The sequence below is a fragment of the Pezoporus flaviventris genome, unplaced genomic scaffold (assembly GCF_033815535.1).
Source record: "Pezoporus flaviventris isolate CSIRO_AGI_PZ_B2104156 unplaced genomic scaffold, CSIRO_AGI_Pfla_v1 ptg000011l, whole genome shotgun sequence".
In the NCBI taxonomy this organism is placed as follows: Eukaryota; Metazoa; Chordata; class Aves; order Psittaciformes; family Psittacidae; genus Pezoporus; species Pezoporus flaviventris.
The window spans coordinates 564,162-573,746 of NW_026892559.1; the positions used below are offsets into that span (position 1 = coordinate 564,162).

Genomic DNA, 9,585 nt, shown 5'->3' on the forward strand with positions numbered 1-9,585 from the left:
TAGCATCTCTGACGGGAAATGGTTTTTCAAACATATCTTCAATTCAAAAACGCTTAAATGTTATTTGTAAGACAAATTGAGGGATTTATTTTAAATGGGTCTATGCTTACTATAAATTTAGGGCCATATTATTCTTGTCCTGCCTAACATGAAAGAATGTGGATGAAAGTTCTTATATTAAAAGCAACCAGGGCTGGATATGGCAGACACAGTGTTGGGGAGGATGCTGAGCAGCAAAGCTATTCTGCCACCACAGAACAGCATCTGTCAGCACTGACAGACACCAAATGCCCTACACTATCTTTAACTCTCAGTAAATGCCCCACTAACTTCATAAAATCAGAGCCCACTTCCAGTACATTATGTCCCTAGATAAATGGAGTCTGCAGCTAAGGGAAAAGACTGGCAATTCATAGGTCATCTGCACAAACACAGATGCAGGTGCATCAAGTGTAAGAAAAGCCATGTCTATGAGGAGCTATTTCTTATAATTAATTGTCGTGGTTTAAACCCAGTCAGGTAACTCATTCACTCCCCCCCTTCTTTCCCTCCCCCTTACTCCCGGAGGGACAGAGAGGAGAATCGGAAAGAATGCAACTCCCACGGGTTGAGATAAGAACAGTTTAGTAACTAAGGTATAACACAAATCACTACTGCTACCACCAATGATAATAATGATAAAGGAAATAACAAGGGAAGAGAATACAACACCTCAGCACCAGCCGACCGATAACTTGCCCCCCACTCAGCCCGACCAAGCACCCACCGATACCTCCTCCAACCCTGCAGTCTCCCAGCCCTTCCGGCTAACTCCCAGTTACCTCCTGGGCATGACGTGCTGTGGTATGGAATACCTCTTTGGTCAGTTTAGGTCAGGTGTCCTGTCTCTGCTTCCTCCTGGCTTCCTCTCCTCCCTGGCAGAACATGAGGCTCACAAAGTCCTTGGCCAAACCAAAACATCGCTATCAGTTCTGTTCCCAGGCCGAAAGTCAAAACACAGCACTGCACCAGCTACCAAGAAGGGGAAAAATGACTGCTACTGCTGAACCCAGGACATTAATGAAATTAATCAATTGCTCTGGATAATTCACACCTTAAGAAGGTTTTTCATAATTCCTTTGGGTGTTTGCAATGGGCTGCAGAGCATGGTAACCAAGTCTCCAGCTGTTTTATACAGTGCTCTGTACCCCAGTACACTCTGCCAATCTGACTGTAAAGTGGACAAAAAACTCTACACTCACATTCCAGATCTTCCCACTGTCTGAAATACTGTGGGAAGTTCTGGTGGTGAGGTACTAAGCCTACGACGTTTCTAGAACACCACCATAACGCTGACCACAGATCCATAAGCAAGGATGCCATGTTATGCTGCATAAAGAGCAGCAGAAAGGAATTTTATCAGATAATTAAAAGGAAAGCAAACAGAGAAACAAGCACACAAGCCTGACAGTGTCACAACCCGGCTGAAGGACTTGGCTGAATTTTGGCATGAAACCTTTTATCCTTTCTTTTGCACATGGCTCAGGACCAAGAGATGCTAGTGCAGGAATGAGCCAGAAGCCATTCTGAGGGGTGGGGATGCTTCTGGTCAGCTTTTTGTAAAGACACCTGGGCAGAAAGAGAACGCTTGCTTTGTTTGCTGTCTCAGAGGACACTCATCCTGCCAGCAGCCCTGCAGAAGAGAATTGTAAGCACTGTTGCATTTGCTTTGAAACGATGTATGTTCTCTCAGCTGTCATACCAGCGCACTTAACTGAGCTCTCATCATTTTGCATCACAATAATTGCAGCATCTGCTACTGTCTCTGCCATGGTCAGTCTGTCCCCAGAAATCCTAAACAACTAGCAGACTGCTTTTTTGCCATGCAGAATCAAAAGAAGTGTGAAGTAGATTAAAGGAGAAATAGCTTTCTCTATGTCTTTATAGACTTGGTTTATTATTTTGAGTATGGAACGTCAGGCTCACTGAAATTGGTTTTCCTGGATGGTCATTTATATATGAAATACATACACATTCAACTAAGAAACTGTAGAGTTCTTCCTTTCAAATGGAAATGTGTTATTTTTAAAGTGCAAAAGCACAGACTAGATTTCAAACTAATACTGTCACTTTTTTAAGATGATACATAGCTCCTCTATTTACAGCTCACTCAGACTGAAGAACCTATCCATCGAAAGCCACCAGATCTAATAATAAATAGTAATTATAATCAGATGCTGTATCGTATGTCATCAAAGCATGGAACAAACATTAGCCATACATGCCATCCCTTTTCACGTGGCACTCAGAAACAAGAAGAAAAGGCTGAAGCACTGCCTTACACCACTCCACACTGAGAAAGAAGCCTTTCTCCTCCACCTCTGGGGTGCAAAGATAATTCCACTAGCTGGAGATTTTGTCCCACCTTGCTCATCTTAACAAGGCATGATTTCCTGACACACTTGAATGAATGGGAAACCACAGCCCTCCAGGAGTCATCTCCATCCTGTTCCAACCCTAACGAGACAAACAGATTATCTGGGTTTTCTTCTAAAATCAACTTTCTGCTTGATGAAAACTTTATTGGTTCTCTCCAGATTCAAGTAATGACACTCTTCTCCTTACTGGAGGAGCTGCAAAATGGATTAGGCAGATTGCCTTCATAGTTTAAAGAAACTGCAAAACCGCTTTCAGTAAGAGATAAGATGGAGCTTTTGCCAGCTTATTGTGATGAAAAGCTAAAAAAGACTGTTTTCAAGAAAGTGCCTGCATTCACCTATTTGCCATACAGGACATACAGCAGCCAGGAAAATCGCCCTTATATCTGAAAGCTGTCTTCAATGTTCTAGCATAGGATCCATCAGAGCATTCAAAACTAAATTAAAATCCCAAGGAGGAATAGGGGATTTAATTCTAGGATTAAGCTTTGAAGTTGCTCCCAGGAAATAAATTATTATTGGATGAGAACCAACACACCAATTATCTCGTTTACTGCTCATGCTACTGAGAGCTGCTGCACACGCCCTCAGGGATCGGATACCATGGCTCTACCTAGCCAGTCTTGTCTTTAACGCAATATCCACATAAAGGCGAAAACTCAGCTAGCCGCATTCCAAGAAATTTAGCTTCCCAGCTCGCAGTATCACCAGGGAAACCGTCCACTACATAAACACAGGGCAGTAAGATTCGGTCACTTAAACTCCCTACTTTTCACTTTTTATTTTTCTTTATTGTAGATAATAGCATAGTCAATAACATGCCATTTCTTTGCTGTGTATGTTATCGTTGGGTCAAAGCGCAACAGTATCAGTGCTACCATAAATAAGCACTTTTTTTTTTTTCTTACACAGAAGTCCTACTCCATTCAAATGGTGTCTAGGCACAGTAGTGGGACATACCCAGCTTTTCACTTGCTGGGTGAAATCCAGCTGATCTGAATCCACTGATTTCTTCAGGCAGAATTCTCCACAGAATACTTCACTTTCACTTACAGAGCCTCAAATCTTTAATGATTGTTCAATGGGACATTGCTACAACATGAACCACCTCCTATGAAAGGAATAAGTAAAGTTAAATAGCTCTGAGACTGATAAAAGTGGAATACAGACATCAGGGCTGGTATTTCACTTAAATTAAATGCTACCAGCTAACTAATGCTATTATAAACTCACTCAGAACATAAAGTTACTGCAGGTAAAAAATAAATCCCTCTTAAAAATATACATGTCATCATTGAGGCAAAAGCTGGCATCAGCAGTATACACAAATATTTGGTTTCCTCCTAAAGAATGTATTTTTTTTATAAACACCTTATGACCTAAAAATACTGTCACCAAAGCATCACTACTTTTTCTTCCCAAACACAAGGTTCCTATCTTTTTTCCATGGATTCCTTTCAGTCCTTAACACAGGGAAAGGATGTGCACAAAGCAAAGATTAAATCCTACCCACCTCTCATACCCTCCTTCACTGGCAAGCTCTGTCAGAACTTTTGATACCATTTAATACACACATACATATTGAATGGGGCATATCCAGTGAGTGGATTCACTTTAATAGCAATGTGGCAAAGCAAAGGCACTCGTTAGTGTCACCAGCTGAGCTTCCTGCCAGTACAACTGTTCTGAAAATCCCCGTCTCTCAGGGCCTCCTAAGAGACCCAGGTTTTTCCAGAGAAGTCTGGGGTGAATAACAGCACTGAAGCTCTCTCTGTTCCTCTCATTCCTCCTTCAGGTGAACCAGTGGAGGGAAAAATGATAGCGAAGGAAAATATTATTTGTACTGACAAGGATTCTGAACAAGGAGCTGCACGGCATTGGGAAACCAGATCACTTCCCTAACACAGAGATGTGGGTCTGAAAACATTCTTCAAAACAGAAGTAACAACAATTTCATCAGTAAACCAAGAGCCTGCGAGCTGGTAATGTTCCCACAGGGTTTGATTTAGGTGCTCACAGCAGTATTTATTGCACATTTGCATTGGCCACCTAATTTAAGACAAATGTTTTCTGCAGGGTCATTTAAAAGTGAAAAATTACCTCAGTTAACGTGCAGCTGTGGTCCCTGAGATAACCCCTTGCCCAGGGGCAAACAGAAGAGAGATGTTAATGAACTTAAAAGTAGCTCTGAAAACCACTGTGTCCATGGTCAGTTGAAAGCCAGCAGGATCAGGGTCACCTGCTCCTGTGCCTGTTTATTTAGTAGTCTCATTAAATTAAAAGGTGAAAAAGTGTTTGCTAAATCTGAGTCAGAAGAGAGTATCTACCCCCAACAACTGCTGTTATCACGCTGCCCCATTACCACCACACCTTCCTGAAAAAAAAGGATACCTACCTACTTTATGCAGATGGAGATAGATTTCCTTTGCCTGAGCTGTTTCCAGGTGATCCAGCTGACTCAATAGTTCAGCCCTCTAGCTAGAAGAAGCATTAAGATTTCTGTCAGATTGCTCTGTATTCTAAAGAAAACTGCCACCTTCTTCTCTCCTTTACTTAGACATCCCCTTACTTAGACATCTAGGAAGTGGCAATAAGCAAAATACCCCTGGTACACCTCAGCCGCCTCTTTTAATCTACCATTAAATTGAAATGGAGGACATTTACCTCAACTGAAGCTCAGCAGCGTATTTTCCCTTTCATTTTTGGCCTAACCCAGACTCAAGCCTCAGCATCTTGATTGTATGCGTAGCCTACAGACTGTCTCATGCTCTGACTACACTTTTTTTTTTAACACATCAGCTGTAAACCTGATCCCAAGGCCAGGCCTTACTCAAACATGAGCTCTCTTTCACCTCCACAGTGATTATGAACTCAACAGAGTGAGGTCTAGCTTCAGCTGAGCTCCTCCAGTAAGACTGTAAGTTTGCCCTCTCCCCAACATGTTACTACAAGGACCCGAGTGGTGACTGTGTTTCTATGGCTGGCCTGGCAATGGGAAAATGGAATGTAAGAACCTTTCCCAGGCATGGGAAAGAACTCTTGCCTTTTCATCACCCCTTACCAATCACTGAGGTCAGAAAGCACACACTGTTCTGTCCCTCTCCCATCATCATCTTTAGAAAATGCCCACCTAGGGCTTTGGCCACACTCTGGCAACTTTCCCAGGCCAAGGACATAGGCTGGGCATTAGAGCAAGGCAACGTTTATCTGGAAGGACAGCTCAAAGCATCTCACAGTGAAAGCTTTGGCTTCCTCTTGCCCTCATAAATAGGTTTATCTGAGAAGGGGAAAATCTGTGACGACATTCTGTGCTCTTTTCATGGCAATCCCCTGTATTTATGCTCTGTCCGGTTTTATAAGGCCATTTGTCCTTTGTTATGCCCTTTAGATGCAAGTACATAATGCTCCTGGGGAGCTGTAGTTTGTTCTCCTGGCAAAAGAACAGCTGTGCATCTCTGCTCCAGCCCCTATGTCATTCAGAAGTTGGTTGCCGAGCTTGCCGTGCTACTAGGCTTTCTCATGCTGACAAAGAGCAAGCCCACAGGCTGCTGTGTCCTTGCTGGTCATGTCCTTATTCCAGGTCAAGGATGGCTATGTGTTCTCATGCTACCTGAAGGAATTGTGCTTCTTTTTTTTCAGTAATTGATCTGTGTCTCTCACATCACAACTTCCATAGACCCCCATATTCTTGCCTTTGCCAGCCAAGAGCTTTGCTGCTGTAGAACAGCCTCCACAGAGGACACTGTCTCAGTGGCACACACGGCACAAGGGACAGTCCATTACCTAATGCAAGAAAAATAAGTATCACTAATGCCACTTTTCCCGCATATTTTTTACTTCAGAACCATCAGAGGAGGTCTGGGTCTCTGTTATATTGTTCTTAGTGGCATCTCAGCAGATGCATAAGGAGGAGAGAGATGCTGGAAGAGAATAATGAGAATGTTGGGAGGGTACAGCATTTGACAAACCCATTAAATGGCAATTCTAACTCTGAATCATGTTATTACATTCCATTCTCCCATACACATATATATCACCAAGACGGGCCTTTACCTACCAGGAGTCAACCCAATGCTGATGGATCTGTTGGGCTAAGCCACAGCAGATTTGACTCCAGAAAATCCAGTGTTAATGGGATGGCTCCTTGTTGACGTTGCTGTCTTGTGTTACCCAGAACAGGCTACAGAAATGTTACCAAACCTTAAGATGCTGTTACAGGTAAATGACTGACCATGCATATTATGACAATTTAGCAGGAGCCGCAGACCTAGTGCAATGCCTGTAATGGCCACACACTTTTGGAAAGACATGTAAGAAGCAAGATAAGCTGCATGATTTGGAATATAGATTTATGGTAGTGTGCTACGAAACTTTGCAAGTGGACAATTCTGGTCACTAAAAGCTGGTGTTGAATACGTCTCTGCTGCACATGCTAGCACCACTTTGCAACCCAGTGTTCTGAAAGGACAGCTTTTCTGAGAGGCACTGATGCACTTGAACAGATCATGAACATGGAGCAGTGTTAGATTATCTCCGGGCTTGAGGGCTGACTGGTAAAGCAGCCGTAGAAATTGTGAGCAAGGAAACTGGCTATTATCATCTGCTTCTACGGTAGTCCAGAAAACAAGTCCTTAGGTATACCAGCTGTAACTAAATAGGCTCACACAAAAGATACACTGAGTTGTATATAGTTCCTTCGCTTCATGGAAACAGCATGGAGAGGCCACTGATACTGGCTAACTTCCAGGGCCACAGACCAGCAATACGAGGCTAATGACAATCCTATCCCCCATACACTGTCACCAGTTACTCTTCAGTGAAACTAACAGCAGCTATAGCTCAGCTGAATATAATGGAAATAACTGATCACACAATCTCGGGTAATAATGGAAGACCTCAAGCCCTATGACTGCAAGCATCTAGCATATGTACAGATGATAAATGATCCCCTGGAGTTACAGCTCAAGACCAGTTTCAGAGTTTTCATCAGAAAGGACTGGCTCCTTTAAAATCTGTTGTTTCTTTTGGAGTCTGGCAGAGGTCAGAACTGCTTGATGTCTCAGTGTGTTGCAATGAAAGGATTGCCATCTCCTGAAGGTGGTGAATAGGAACAACTGACTTCACTATCAACTGCGTATCTGGCTGTCGTTGCATTTGTGATATTTTTGTTTTCAAACTTCTCTTGGTGACTGCAAGGGTTGAAAACTACAGAGGTGCTGTACTGACCCGAAGTGCTTGATTCTTACAGAACAGTTGACAAAGGAACAGCAGCCACTGCTCACCATCAGGGAGTCATGGGATCATAGGATAATTCAGTCTGGGAGGGACCTCAAGGGGCTTTAGTCCAACATCCTGCTCAAAACAGGATCAGGTGTGAGATCAGATCAGGCTTCTCAGGGCTTTAACCAGTTGGGTCTTGAACATACCCAAGGACGGGGACTGCACAGCTTCTCTGGGCAACCTGTCCCATGGCTTTCCTGTCCTCAGACAATTTCTGCAAAAGTACAGAAGTAGACTCTGCAGGATCTGTGAGCCCAAATTTCTGAGAAAGACCATGTTGGATGGGCAGACTACAGCCTCCATGTTTACCAGCCTGCCTTCACAAGGTTATGGGGAGGCATACTGCAGGGTCCCCACACCCTCACACCCCATACGCCTCTTCAAAACCCCAGGTTTGAATACAGGTATCAATATAGGGTGCCCAGCCCCCTTGTCAACTACCCTGACCACACCCCTTTGCAGCATCAAGATACTCACCAGTTCCCTATCCCCACCAAACCCATGAGGGACACACACAGGCATAACCAGACCCAGCTCTTGCTCCACCATACAGCCCTGAGCAAAGCACAACCAGCGTGTACCACTGTAGTTATCACACTTACCCTCCTCCCCTAGCTCCCCCTTCCCCTCCCAGTAGCAGTGTCCTCCAAAGTGCCCCCCTCCTCCAGTAGTGCCAGATGAACCTGACAACAGGGTTGCCAAGCAACACGAATCCTCCAAGCAACCAACCACGGCAGATCACAGCAACCCATCGCAAATCAATTCAAAAGACAGCGGGCCTGCCACCATTTTGTGTTTCAGCAGCTCTTCCACCCAGCCATAGCTAGGATCTACACCTACTCATCCTCTTCTCTTCCCTTATCACTCAAGAGCACTAGCCAAGACTCTCATGCCATTGCCAAGCAGCCAATACACCCACAGTTAATCAATACATGTAACACACACAAGCACAGAGGCCAAGGAAGTCCAACCAGAATGGCCCTCATACAGGCACCAAACACTTCCATGTCTTCCATGGATCACCAGTCTTCTGTCTTATTCCTTGTCTCTTCCCCCTAACCTTGGTGGTCACACACTGAAGGTGGTCAGGACACTGCTCCACAACATCTACAGAACTGTACCATCTCCAGGTGGCATGCTGAGCAGAATACCAATGAGGGCAACTTGGGACAGCAGTCATATCTTCAACATAGGCCTTACATTTCTATACCCCTCCACACCTCCAACCTGTCTCCCATTCACTCCCTGGCCCCTCTACATCCTGACAGCTGCAACAGGCTGTCCTCCTGTGTCTCCAAAGACAGAGCTGAGACCCGAGGAGAAGGCTTAGCACTGCTTTAAAGCCTATCCCCATCTCTCTGCTCTTCCCATAATCATCCTACATACTGTGCCCCCATACTGCTCGGCGTGCATGGGGGAAGGTGGTCTTTTACAATACCCTGCACACTACACAAGACAAACCACAGGCTTTCCAGAGATTAAAAACTGAAACAACAATTTTATTGCAAACTTCTCTAAACTGTGTCAGGAGGCACAAAAGTCATATTCTCATGAAAAACACTAGAAGAAGAAAAGGAGAAAGAAAAGGAAGATGAAAAGAAAACAGAAAATAAGATCACCACCCCATGGATCCAGCAATGCCTTCTTGGTCAGTGAATGGAAATTCTTTCAGTTGTAGTCCTTTCAGTTACAGTCCTTGAAGTCCTTGTGATCAGCAATCCTGCTGGAATCCAGGGTGGAGGAATGCACCACACAGCTGGAGGAAGGCTGCCTTTTTAGTGTCAGGTTCTCTTGGACCCTTCCCACAGGTGGAGGCTCACTGCAGGGGACCTGGTGAGCCCCAACCCCAGTTCACGTTGTGCCCCGAAGGGCGCCGCAGCCTGTGCCG

General features: G+C 44.4%; 1 protein-coding gene across 1 annotated transcript in view; it reads right to left on the reverse strand.

Annotated features, from left to right (window-relative positions):
* GRIN2B (glutamate ionotropic receptor NMDA type subunit 2B) overlaps positions 1–8,331 on the reverse strand; it is a 217,702-nt gene extending 209,371 nt beyond the window's left edge. The window contains exons 1-3 of the mRNA XM_061450628.1: positions 8,300–8,331; positions 6,475–6,597; positions 4,813–4,895 (exon numbers count right to left, since the gene is read on the reverse strand). The gene's annotated coding sequence lies outside the window, so the exon portion shown is untranslated. The remainder of the gene's footprint in view (positions 1–4,812; positions 4,896–6,474; positions 6,598–8,299) is intronic.
* Between the last annotated feature and the right edge of the window lie 1,254 nt (positions 8,332–9,585).